This window comes from Eptesicus fuscus, chromosome 4 (genome assembly GCF_027574615.1).
Source record: "Eptesicus fuscus isolate TK198812 chromosome 4, DD_ASM_mEF_20220401, whole genome shotgun sequence".
Classification (NCBI taxonomy): domain Eukaryota; kingdom Metazoa; phylum Chordata; class Mammalia; order Chiroptera; family Vespertilionidae; genus Eptesicus; species Eptesicus fuscus.
Window position 1 is genome coordinate 53,281,406 of NC_072476.1, and position 13,531 is coordinate 53,294,936.

General features: G+C 38.5%; 1 pseudogene; it reads left to right on the forward strand.

Moving 5' to 3' along the window:
* LOC103288799 (dematin-like) overlaps positions 1-10,022 on the forward strand; it is a 62,301-nt pseudogene extending 52,279 nt beyond the window's left edge.
* The last annotated feature ends 3,509 nt before the right edge of the window (positions 10,023-13,531 follow it).

The window sequence follows — 13,531 nt, forward strand, 5'->3', positions numbered from 1 at the left end:
AAAGTTAGTACACTAATGCCTTATCAACTGTGGCTTTAGTAAAGATATGTTTATTTTTCTATAAAATGGTTATATACCTGCATAAAACTTTTAAATTGCATGTGTATTTCTACATAGAATAATTGCAACCCTCCGAAGTAAAAGAGTCTACTGGAATTATTAATTTCCCACTTTTCTGGATCACTTCAATGAGTCTAGAGGACACTGCAGCTATAAGACATCTATTTAAACTCCATAGTCTCAATATGTTGAAAGAAGAGTAGAAATACATGTCCTTTAGGACCTTGGTAATTTGTGAACATGCCAAGCAGTTACATTAGTATTTGGCTGAGAGTTGCTAAAAATGCAAAGGAGATTGTAGGTGTAAGACACATTACATTTCAAGTCAGTAAGGGGTGGTTTGAAAACTTCAGAAAGAAATGCACATTGCATAATATAAAATCTCTAGGAAAATGTGCCTCAGCAGATTATACTACTTCAGCAATATACCTGAACAACTAAAAAACTCAAAGTGATTCCTGAGAAAATTTACCTACATGTGTGTTTGTGAGTGTGTGTGTGTATATGTGTGTGTGTGTGTGTGTGTGTGTGTGAGAGAGAGAGAGAGAGAGAGAGAGAGAGAGAGAGAGAGAGAGAGAGAGTTTAGTGCTTTGATTTCAATGGGATAGATAATTTTTAATTAATTTTATTGAGGTGACAGTTAATGGGATCATGTAGGTTTCAAGTGTACATTTCTAAGATACAAAATCGGTATATTACACAGTTTTCCCACCCAAAGTCAAACCATTTTCCATCACCTTGAGATGGATAAATTTAAAGCAAATTTCTAACTCAGATCTAGTTTATTTTGGAAGTGGATTTTTTACTGGAATTTTTATTTATTGATGTTTAATTTTGTAAAACGCATTGAATGTTTTTTGCATTCTCTTGGTCTAGTCAACTATAGTTTTACCACACACTATAACTTTCAGGAATGTAATACCTATGGCTGGCAATTGATCACTGTGCAATAATAGATGCCAGGATGACACAGTATGCTTAGTGGATGTGGAACATGGATTTGGACCCAAGATTTTCAGAATACAATCGATTACACGACTCACCGCATCCAGCAAATAATAATAAACCACTGACAGGACATTCTTTCTCTTCCATACTTGATTTCTCATCCAGGCTGAAAGTGTCTGGAGGCATCTCTGATGCCTCCCCACTTTGGGTCCCATATTTAATAATCAAGTCCCGTAGTGCCACTGTCATGAATCTTTCAAATCAATTTCTTCCTTTCTATTCTCATTGCCACCACCATATTTCAGACTTGCATTACCACAATCTGTTCTGTCACAACACAGGCTTCACGCTAATCAATCCTGAAAATGCCATCAGGTTAATCTTCATAAAACACAATTCTAGACATGTCACTCACCTGCTCAAAATTTTCAACAGCTCCCTCCAATGCCTACAGAATAAAGTCTATACTTCTTGGTTTAGAATTCAAAGTGTCCCCTGTATCATAATTATTGCTGGATCTTTGGTTTCTTCTTAGGTGGTGGGACCATTTTTAACATGTGTGCATATAAAGTACCTGCAACAGAAATTTACACATAGAATCAGGTATTTATCCTTATAGATTCTATCATGACTCATATCTGCCTTTCTCAATTCCATCTATTATGTAATTATCAAAGAATTATGCTCTCTCATTTTTAATTGCCCCTGGACTATAATATTCATTACTTTAGGAAGGTTTCTATCGTGGCTTTTAAGAATTAAGTATTAGAGACAGTTTCTCAAAAGTAGCCATCACTGTTGATTCTACATTGTTGATATGAGACAAAGAAGAAAAGACATTCCATTACTTATCTGTGCAGCATAAAATCCTTGAGATCAGAGTTTGACTCTAATTGTTAGTCCTCCTCAATCTACCTTTTTACTTCATTCTCCAATTTCTCAGTAACTTTGTATGAGCCAACAAATGTGCTGGCTTACTTCTGAATGAGTCCAAAGATTGTGCTCTCTAACTTCCAGTCACAGAGAAATCAGATAAGAGAAAATAGTGCCAAGTAATATTTCCAAAGACCATATTTGTCTGAACTAATTATTTTAAGTTACTGTGAGTTAGATTTTACTGCTGCATTAATAGTCCACCTATTCTGGGGTTGTTTATCTATACAGCCACTCTCTGCACAGAGAAGGAATACAGGAAAGTCTCACATGGGTCATTTAGATGGGAGATCACTTATCAGGCCACTTGTGTTCTCTTTAGAACTAAAAATACTACTGGGGCCCCATAAATGTTAAATAGCACTAAGAATAATAATAACTAACCTCTTCATAGTGCATGTGCTCCTGAGTGCATACACTTGAATTTTTCCCAATTACAATTCAAGAACATTATGGTTCCCTTTATGCAGGACCATTATTCAGGCTCTTCTGGAAATGTTTTATTCAGGTTGCACATCTCCACAATCTTTGATTTAGAATTCAGCTCTTTAATAATGAGTGGAAACTGGGGTCTGAAAGAGAAAAACACCATTTTCATAAATGATGAATGCTACAGGCACACATTGTCTTAATCTGAAAAAAAGAAAGAAAAAAACACACAAATGAAATGCTGAAACGTTTTCCTAAACTGCTTAAATGCTTGAAATAGAAAACAAAGAAAAAGCAAATTACAATACAATACAACTTTATTTTTAAATATCTGTGATCACATCTGTGACATTGCACATAATACATAATAACATCAAAAATGGGCTGAAAGCATGTTAGTGGTGTTCTCTAGGCACATGTGCAACCCAAAGTAGGCATGCATTATGAGTATAAGAACAAAACAGGAATACCCATTTTTGTGTGTGGAGATGGTTGCTGTTATTGTTATTGTTGATAATAAAGAAAAAGGCCTGACCTCTATAGGACAGCTATGCTCTACCCATACCTAGGCTGTAGTTTACTCTCGTTCATACCTGAGGGCAGTTGGAGCAACCTTTCAAGAACTACTGGTATAATGAGATCTGCTCTGTTTATCCCCAGCTCAGGGAGTTGGGGCAACTCATTGTGAGATTCCCCTCCTTTTCACCAGGAAGCAGGCTGTTTTGCTTTGCCTCCTTTGTAAACTCAAGTCTAACACATACCTAGTTGGCCATTCTTAGAAGAAATGGGCATAAACACAGAGCCAATACTGGAGCATCTGAGCACTGTAAGTTCAGAGTGCTTTGAGGGTCCGCTGAGGCAATGGGGAACTCAGAGCAGAATGACTGAGTGTTAAAAGAGGAGTGGAAGGACTCGACAGGTACAGATGCAATGTCACAAGTGTCTCAGTGGCGAAATCTGCCAACCCAGCAATGCCTAGCCCAGGAAATACGGATGCATTTAGAACCACCTATTTTTAAATGACCACCATGACAAGATCTGTTAAGAACAGTATTAAACAGGTGTGTGCTATCCGTGATTGCATTTGGATCTCCCAACTTAGTGGTGACAGTAGAACTAATGACTGAGACAGATAAAGTGGCATACTTCCTGCATGGATTAGGATTCTGTACAAAAGCCAAAATAAAGTGCTGCACACCTGCCACATTTGAGAAAACATAGTCATAATTCCTAAGATGCTTATCTAAACTTTCTGGCCTTAAATTCCCAAATGGATCAACTTGAAAAGATTTCAGATATTAGTTTCTGTAATAGCTCAGATATTAAAGAAAATCACAAAAACTTCTGTAGACATATATCAGTTCCAAGTATCTCAGTCAGGTCAGATTCAAAATTACTTTTGCTCTGACTCCTGTATGTGTGAGCTGATAAGATCGCTCACATGCATTAATTACTATAAAATGAAACTAAACAATGACACAGAATGAATAAAATACTGGTTTAAAAAATCCCTTGTTAAAAAATATCCCTTGTTCCAATGCTCTTCACTTTAATTAGCTAAATTTAAAAATATCTACGTATACTCTATTTGGCAAGTGAAATAAAACCTTGCAGAATGCTTTGAAATGTCCCTTCAGAATTTTTTTATTTTATAAACACTATCTTCTCCTCCTTTGTTTCTAATAAACAAGTAAACATGTAATTGAAAAGCATCTCAGCTCAGCAATTCAAAAAATCCTCAGCTCTATTCAAGATGTTTTGCTATGCATTATACTGTGCAAAATGATAAGTAAGCACTAGTCCATATAATAAAAAACTTATTCTATGAGTAGAAATTATAAATTATATAGTTAGAAAAAGACAAATATAATATATACAGAATTAAATGCCATAAGAAAAATAGAAAATAACTGACAGAGTGATAATTTTTAGTTTTTATGTTTTCAAAAGTTGAAGGCATTATTGAGACATGTCTTGGGCAAATGAATAAGTTTCAACAGAAATAAATGGTAAAGTCTCTTCAGAAAAAGAGAATAGTGGGAGTAATATTGAAATAGACTTAATAAAATTAAGTTATCTTTGTACATAAGTCAGGAGCTCAGTTTGCCTGGAATGAAGGATGCATAAAGAAAATCCAAAGGGCAATAGGAATAAGATCACAGAAGCCTTTAGCCATATTAATGAGAATGAAATGTGCTCTGTAAGCTGTGGAAAATAAATAACATGCATTTTTTTTACTAATTTATTTTATTATTTTATTTGACAAGTAATATATAACATAACATTGGAAAATATATATATTCTATACTAATAAAAGGGTAATATGCTAATTAGACCGATTATCTTCCGGACATCTTTCCAGACGTCCTTCCGGACAAAGCCATGGTGGAGGGGGCCGAGGCAGAGGTGGTTAGGGGTGACCAGGCCAGCTGGGGAAAGCAGTTAGGGGCGACTAGGCTGGCAGGAGAGGGCAGTTAGGGGTGACCAGGCAGGCAGGCAGAGTGGTTAGGGGCAATCAGGCAGGCAGCCAGGTGAGTGGTTAGGAGCCAGCAGTCCAAGATTGTGAGAGGGAGGTCTGACTGCCGGTTTAGGGATCAGACATCCCCCGAGGTGTCCCGGAATGGGTGCAGGCCGGGCTGAGGGACACCCCCGCCCCCCGCTGTGCACAAATTTTGTGCACTGGGCCTCTAGTATATATATAAAAGGCTAAGTGACTGACCCTCCATCTGTCTGACCATCCGACCAACTTGCCGGTACATATGACACACACTGCAATTTAAAAATAAACGTTGACTCATGCATGTGTGATACATATAAAGCTCTTGCTGGCGCCAATCGCATGCTGTGTTTCGATCTGTCATTGTCAATCATGAATTTGGTTGTTTTTGTTGACATTCTGAAGCTGAAAGAAAGCATCACTGTCGACAGAATATGTCTGAAGACCAACTATTGGCACAATGTTTCTATCATGTTTTTGTTATTTTTATATCATGTTAAAATATTAAAATATTTCTTCTAATTAATTTCCTTTCAATGTGCATGAATCCGTGCACCAGGCCACTAGTATTAAATATTGCATGATCTCTCACCATGGTTAACATTTTAATGTGTGTCACTTTAAAAAAAAATGTTTATAGCCCTAGACAGTTTGGCTCAGTGGATAGAGCTTTGGCCTGTGGACTGCAGGGCTTGATTCTGGTCAAGGGCACATGCCTTGGTTGCAGGTTCCTCTCCAGCCCAGGCCTGAGTCAGGGCTTGTGCAGGAGGCAAGGAATCAATGTGTTTCTCTCACATTGATATTTCTCTCTGTCCCTCTCTCTTCCACTCTCTCTAAAAATCAATGGAAAAATATCCTCGAGTGAGGATTAAAAAAAATAAAAATAAAAGAAATTTTTACAAAATGAGATCATACTGAACATCATGTTACTCGCTTTTTAAATTACACGTGTGTGTGTGTGTGTGTGTGTGTGTGTGTGTAATTTAAAAAGCGAGTAACATGATGTTCAGTATGATATATATATGGCTAAGCAACTGTCCAACCAACCAGCTGGTATCTATGACACACACTGACTACCAGGGGGCAGACACTCAATGCAGGAGCTGCCGAACTGCTGTGACTTGGCTGCAGCGGTTCTTGGGTGATGCACCCCAGAACCAGAGAGAAGGGAGCCCGATTCCGGGGTGCATCACCCGAGAACCGTCCTCTCGCAATCTAGGACCCCTCAGGGGATGTCAGAGAGCCAGTTTCGGCCTGATCTCCGCACGCCAGGCTGAGGGACCCCATCTGCCAGAGGGACCCTGCTCACTCCATAGACACCATTCGAGCCACAGCACCGCCCCAGGTGCAGCTGGCCAGGAAGGACCACAGAGGTTGGCTCCAGGGCGTGTCCGGCCCATCTCACCCAGTCCCGCCCAGCTGGCCACCTTCTAATTAATTTCCTTTCAATGTGCATGAATCCATGCACAGGGGCACTAGTATACAATAAAAGTCCTTACATAACATACTTCTCTTCATCTTTCCATTAAAGAACTACATAAATTTTATAAATTAACTGTATCCTAACTTATGTAACAATTCCTATATTGTTGAATATTTAGATTGCTTTCTATTATTATTGAACAAGTATAACAAAAACAAATATTTAGTGTTTTCTAGATACTTTACATAAAACAGACTAATTACCTCCTCCCTTGGAACTTAACATTTTGGACTTACAATAACATCTTTTTGTACCTGCATCTATCTTTATAATTGATTTACTTGTATCTTTACAATAAATTCTGAATGCAAAATTTCAATCCCAAAAGAAGTAAATGTTTTTAAGGGTATTGATGCATACCCACAGCTGTGTATGAGAATATATTTCTCCCATATCTCTGATTAACATGGAGTATTACCAAACTTTTTGGCCTTTGTAAAAAATGATGTATATTACACAGTTTTATAATATATGCTTTTACTTTGCTAGTGATTTTGAACATTTTCATTTTTACTGTTATTGGTTATTATTTTGCATATATGAAATACCTTTTTATTTCTTTGACATAAAGATTTTACTTGTATTTCCCATTTGTGACATTTCATTATAAGTTAAGAAAATGCTTTGTTAGGCATATATTTTTTCAAAAAATTTCCCCAATTTGTCATATACATGTATTTTTCTTAACTTCTTTTTGTAAATTTTGCTAGAGAGCTTTATAAAGATTTTTAGCTTTTGATAATGTATTTAAATTACTTATTATTGTCAATGGTTACACAATTTACACATATTTTCCTCTAGGATTATAAAATGTTTTTTACATTTAATTCCTTAACCAATTTATGCTTTGAAATGTAAGAATCAAATTTTCTTTCTAAGAGGTGAGCCTCCTATCTCCATACCATTAATTAACAAATCCACCATTATTCCTCAATTATTTTTTCTCAAGTAATAAGTTTTTCGAAATAAATATCTTCTCTCTCTAAACTATAAGATGCAAACATTTTTAAAATAGTTTTTTAAAACCATTTTTCCCATAAGCTGCTCCAAATACCTAAGTAAATGCTGTTTAGTATTAAGAAAGTAGCTTCTCATTTATTACTGATGTAAGAGAATTCTGAAGCTCTCTCCTATTTTATTACTAAAAGTTGATGCTTTTAAAAGCCAATTTTTAATTCTAAAGATCTTGCTTTCTTATATTCATAACCTATTTAATTTTCATATGTGAATATACTGGCCAGATCTTTTAATGAGTTGTAACAATAAAAAGACAGTAGCTTCTTATAGGTAAGATTTCTAATTGTATTTTAAATTCCATGCTAACTCATTTATTACTTCTCAATAAAAATTCAAGTGAGTATTAAACAACTAGAACTCTGTGGCTAACCATTGATTACTCTGTGAATTATCTAGTTAAAACACAGAGTCTTAATTGTTATACTTAATAATTGCACTATTTATAATCTAAGTTGTTTACTATCTGAGGTTTAACACTCAGAGAATTGATTAAATTGGGTAACTCCTCTCTTAGATGGAAGCAATAACCTCCAATGGAATGCTAACTACCTCTGAGAATTGTGTTTAACTCAGACTCTCATTGCCATAGGCAGAAGTAATTGATTTTAGGCTGGGTGAACTGGTTCTTAATACATATGCCCACAGGGAGAATGTCATTTTAATAAGATGCTTCTATAAGGCACATCCTACTTAAAACAGAAGGTTTTACCTTTGTCTTCATGAGCAAAAACTGAAGGAGCCCTGTTAGCCCTTATGTTCAGAGTAAACAACTATGAAGTAATGCAATACTGAGTCAGCAGTCTGCAAGGTATCTCTTTGCCAATTCAGCTACATAATTTTTTTTTTCTTCAGCTATAGCTTTCCTAGAAAAATACATCCATGTTTAACATTCTTTAATAGCGCTAATTACCGTACTTAAATCTGCTTGTATCGGTCCTTTGGCAGTTGTTCTCTTGATTTTATGATCTATTATTTTGCTCTGCTACCGCTATGTGACAACTTAAAAAAGTATTCAAATAACTGGAAATTGTGGAGGGAAGGTAATATAATAAACAACTTCATCTCAGAGATTAAGGCAAAAAAATACAAAGTATCTTAAAAATAATCACTGATTAAGCAGTCAAATTCAGATTATTCACAGATTTTACCCAGTGGAATATAAACCTTTAAAATTGCTCAAGACTAGCAACTGAGTTGTGGGGAAAACTGTTTACATATCTATTTCTACTCACATCTATATACTGTCCTTTAAAATTTCTAAGTTTGATGTATGTTTTCTAACTCACATAATATATTCATTAATATCATATATTATGTTACAATTTTTATGAATACATAAATGTTCAGATATTTAGGCCTAAACTACCTGTATAACAATGTTAAAATTACGCAACCTAATTTACAACCCATTGTTCTTACTGTGTAGTATCTAGTTTACAAAACCCCAAATATAGCCTACTTTACAGGCATGTGTAAAATAATCATTTTAAAAAATAGTAGCTTTAAACTTTTCAAATCATGGCTGGTATTATATACCATTAAAAATAATTTTCACAAGCTGTAATTTCTCTCAAACTTTTCTGGTGGTAACCCTGCTTATTTTACTAATACATGATATACAGATTTAAAAATTTTAATGTTTAAAAAATATTAGGTATGCATTAATTTTAATGTCAGTTGAAAAAATGGAGCCAGCACACAAACTCCATGGAATCAGGTGTTGGGCTATAAGGACTTGGCCATCATCCCCAAGGTCAAGGCCATCCTGGACATAGAGTGCCTGACTCTATGATCTACAAGCCGCACTTTACCTATTTCCTCCTGGAACACATGGTCCCCTGGAACCATCTCCCAGGCTTCAGCCCTAAACATCAGTTGGACCCACTGGATCAGCCTGCCCCATTTCCACCATCCTGAAATGACCTGCCCAAATTCCAACATCTACAAGAAGCCACCCATCCACAACAGAAAGTCCACAGGAGGTAGCCCTCAGAGCAGGCCTTTCATGGAGGACCTCATCATGGAGTCATCCAAGTTCCCTACAGCCTAGCCCCCTGACCCAAACAGCCAACCAAGACTGAAAGTAACTACTGGCCATGCCCTCCATTGCTGGCCATTTCAAAAACAGAATGGAGGAAGCAGAAGGCATCTCAGAGGGAGGCAGAGGAAGAAGAGGAGAAAATAACGACTCCAGAGAGGAGAAGAAGACTCTCATTAGAGTGTCAGAGAGAGGAACTCAGTAAAGTGACTTCCAACTTTGGAAAGATGACCTTGAAAGAAGCGATGGAAATGTCATTGCCTCTCTGGAGGAAAACCTGCTCCCTGCCTGACCAGACACTCTCATACCTCCTTAAACCCAAGACGTCTAAGGCTCCTCTGCACCTGCAGCAGAAACCAATTACAATCCACAGACTTCAGCCCATGAGGAGTAAGACTGGAAGCAAAGCCTGTATATATATATCCCTATGAAATGCTGGTTGTGACCAATAAGGGGTGAACCAAGTTGTCTCCGGTGTGGATCTGATGAGGCTTTAGAGGTATCTGCCAGCAGAGAACTCAAGGTTATTTTCCATGTCTCCTGAAAAGTTTAACAAGCTTTTAATAATAAAAGCTTGCTGGCTCTGTGGAGGCAAAGCAAACTCAAAAGACTCCTAATTATCCTCTTCATGACTAACCACCAGTGGAGCTAGGATCACTTTCCCCAAGGAATCCTTTTCCCCTGGCCAGCTGAGACTGATCATCTCTTGGGGGAGCAAGGAGGTGGAGCATAGGTGGGGTTGGCTGCATTCCCCAGGTGGCAAGGGGGGGGGCAAATTTCCCATGATGGGGTTGGCTCATTCTCTCATCCCTGGTCCTCACTGCACAGGACCAACCCAGTCAGGACTCCAGCACACACAGAGTTAATGTTTGTGTTCTCTTCCAGTCCCTCATGCTCACATGAAGGTCCCTAGAAGAGAGTGAGAAGAAATGGCACTTAGTGGTCAGGCCTCTCAGCTCTCTGGAGCAACGAGTGGGTGAGAGTGGGAAACAGCCAGGCAGGCAGGGGAAGCTCTGGGACCCTGAGTGCACTCAAGCACACCTGCTCGCCTCAGATTTGGCAGCTTCTCCTGCAACCAAGCCTCCTGCTTCTCATAATCTAGCAGGAGCAGGCTCTATCTAGCTCAGGCCCCAGCAGGGAGGCCATTCTTCCCTCTAGCTCATCCTGTTTCCACTTGCAACTCCCAAGCTTCAAAGCATCTTGCTCCAGCCCTGTGGCTTCCCCAGAAGACTTGGTTTAGAGTGAAGATGCCACATATGAAAAACCCCAGCCCACCATCATCCTCCAGGCAAAATCACCTAGAATTTTACTTTCTAGCACCAACCCAGGTCCTGGGAAGAACACAAGCCTTTAGATTCCCTTGAATGGATCAAGAGGCCAAGCTACAAGGAAATTTCTGAGTGTCCCAGCTACCAGGTTCTGCCCATACCCATGCATTCTCACAACACACTCTAAAGAATATAATATATTGGGTGTACCCCTGCTCTCCTCACCTATCTCTGCCCTACCTTTTTTTTCTACAAATACATATGTGTATATAATTATATATATATAAAATTTTGGGGGGGGGGGGAATTGTTCCTGCCCAGACCCTTTCCATTATGTGTATGATAATGCTGAGGAGGGGGACTCTGCTTGGAATTCAAGATTGCATTGGGTTCCCCCTCTTATAGATACATACTGAGTGGCCAGATTATTATGATCTCTGAATGCATAACAATCTGGCCACTCAGTGTATATCCTATATAATAAACGGCTAATATGCAAATTGTCCCCTCGACCAGCAGTTTGACCAGCAGGCAGGCCAGCCAACCACCCATGCCCACTCCTCCTGGCCAGGCTGGCCAGACACCACCCATGCACGAATTCATGCACCGGGCCTCTAATATATACATATATACATATATATATATACTAGTAGCCCGTTTGCACGAAGATTCGTGCAATAGACCTTCATTCACCTGGCTGCCTGCACCAGTTTTCTGCCAGCACCAGGGACCCAGGCCTTGGCTGTGGCCACCGCCTTCTACCTTCTTTCAGGGTCCGGGCTTGGCCCTGGGTGGTGGCCTTGGGCTCGGCTGCACCCAGCGTCCCTGCGACCCGATCACAGGAGCGAGCCGACCCCCCAGGGGCAGGCACCCCGCTGGCGCCCAAGGCCGGGAAAGCCTCGGGCGGCTTTCCCGGCCTTGGGCTCCGCCACACCCCAGCTTCCCTGCAACGGTTTCCTGGTGGGCGTGGTTGATGGGCGTGGCTTGGCTGGTGGGTGTGGCTTGGGTGTAGCGAAGGTGCGGTCAATTTGCATATTTGTCTATTATTAGATTAGATACATATACTGAGTGGCCAGATTATTATGTGTTCAGAGATCATAATAATCTGGCCACTCAGTGTATATATTTACATGAATGGTCTACTATTGCCAACATGTAAGTAAAAGTAAAATAAGAAAAAAAAAAAGTGGATTTAAAGGGTGTGTGTATGTATACAGACAAAGAAAAAAAGAGGGGAGGGAAGAGGGGAGGGAGGAAGAGAGGTATCCAAGTACCCATTATACTCAGATAAGGCAAAAATTATAAATGTAGCTTTTTCCTGCCTTCAAACTTGAACTGAAACATTGACTCTTCCTGGGTCTTGAGCTTGCCGTTCTTCACACTGGAATTATACCATCAGCCCTCTTTGGTTCTCCAGCTTGCTAAATCACCTTGAAGATTTTGGGATTTGTCACCTCTATAACCATGTGTGCCAATTCCTCAGTTCCTTATAATAAATCTCTCTTTCTTGCCCCGGCTGGGTGATTCAGTAAGTTGCAGTGTCGTCCCATACATCAAAACAGGTTGCTGGTTCACTCCCCAGTCAGAGCACATACCTACGTTGTGGTACCATCCCCAGTTCAGACACCTATGGGAGGCAACTGAACGTTTCTCTCTTACATCTTCCTTCCTTTCTTCAACGTTTCTCTCTTACATCTTCCTTCCTTCCTTCCTTCCTTCCTTCCTTCCTTCCTTCCTTCCTTCCTTCCTTCCTTCCTTCCTTTTTCTCTCTCTCTCTCTCTCTCTCTCTCTCTCTCTCTCTCTCAATCAAGAAACATACCTTGGGTGAGGATTAAAGAAAAAAATCTCTCTTTCTTTCTGTATATAGATAAGTAAAGAGAGAGAGAAGCAAAAAATGTTAGAAACAAAATATGTATTGTTCAAATAAACCTATTGTGTTGCCCTGCAGTACCTAAGTAATACACTGTTAGATAAGAAGACTGAAGACAACATCTTCAGCCTAACATGAGGACCAGGAGATGAGCTCAGGCTGCACATGTTATCCAGTGATGAAAACAACATAAAAATAACCATCGTCTCCCAGTATGACATGATGACTTCAATAACAGGTATACATTTTCTGTAAAATGTTAACTGAAAAAAAAATATTATTGAGGCCCCCAAAAGTTATCAGTCTCATTAATTATTGTATTTTTACTTTTTCCTCACCAAATAATTTGCTTCTAATCATGAAAGTCCACTTTAATAGAGCTACAGAGTGTAGTGTTAAGGAGATGGCACATTTACCATTGTGCAGTAACATAAAATCAATGGCAGCTAGTCATACAGGCTTTTTCAATTTTCACTGCACATGGTACACAGCCCTTAGTTCAGTTGATAATCCAATTGTAAACAGTGACTCACTGTTAACAACTATAGGAAATAGGATTAGCAATTTCTAATTTCAAAGTAAACCTATTTCATTTTTGTCCTGCAAATAAAAACAATGTGTTCTGAGATTTAGCTTCTCGGCTTTCAGGGCTCCCAGAAACAAAAAAAGGTTGGAAATAAATTTTTATTGTACTGATGCCATTAACAGAAACCATTGGGTATATGTTCCTAATACCTTTTAACAATTTTGTACCAAAAAAGCAAAAAGCCAAAAAAAAAAAAAAAAAACACTCAAGATGCCAAATAATAAAAGATTGAAGTTTAATTAGATAAAACTTAAAATTTGACATAAAAAAAATCAATTGAACCTCTGGAAACAAAATCTTGGCAGTATATTCTACTCAATGTAATCAGGAGATAAATAAAAAGTTTGTGTCTTATTAGAAAGCTTTGTTTCCAAAGCAAAAGTTTTAGATGAGACTTTAGGA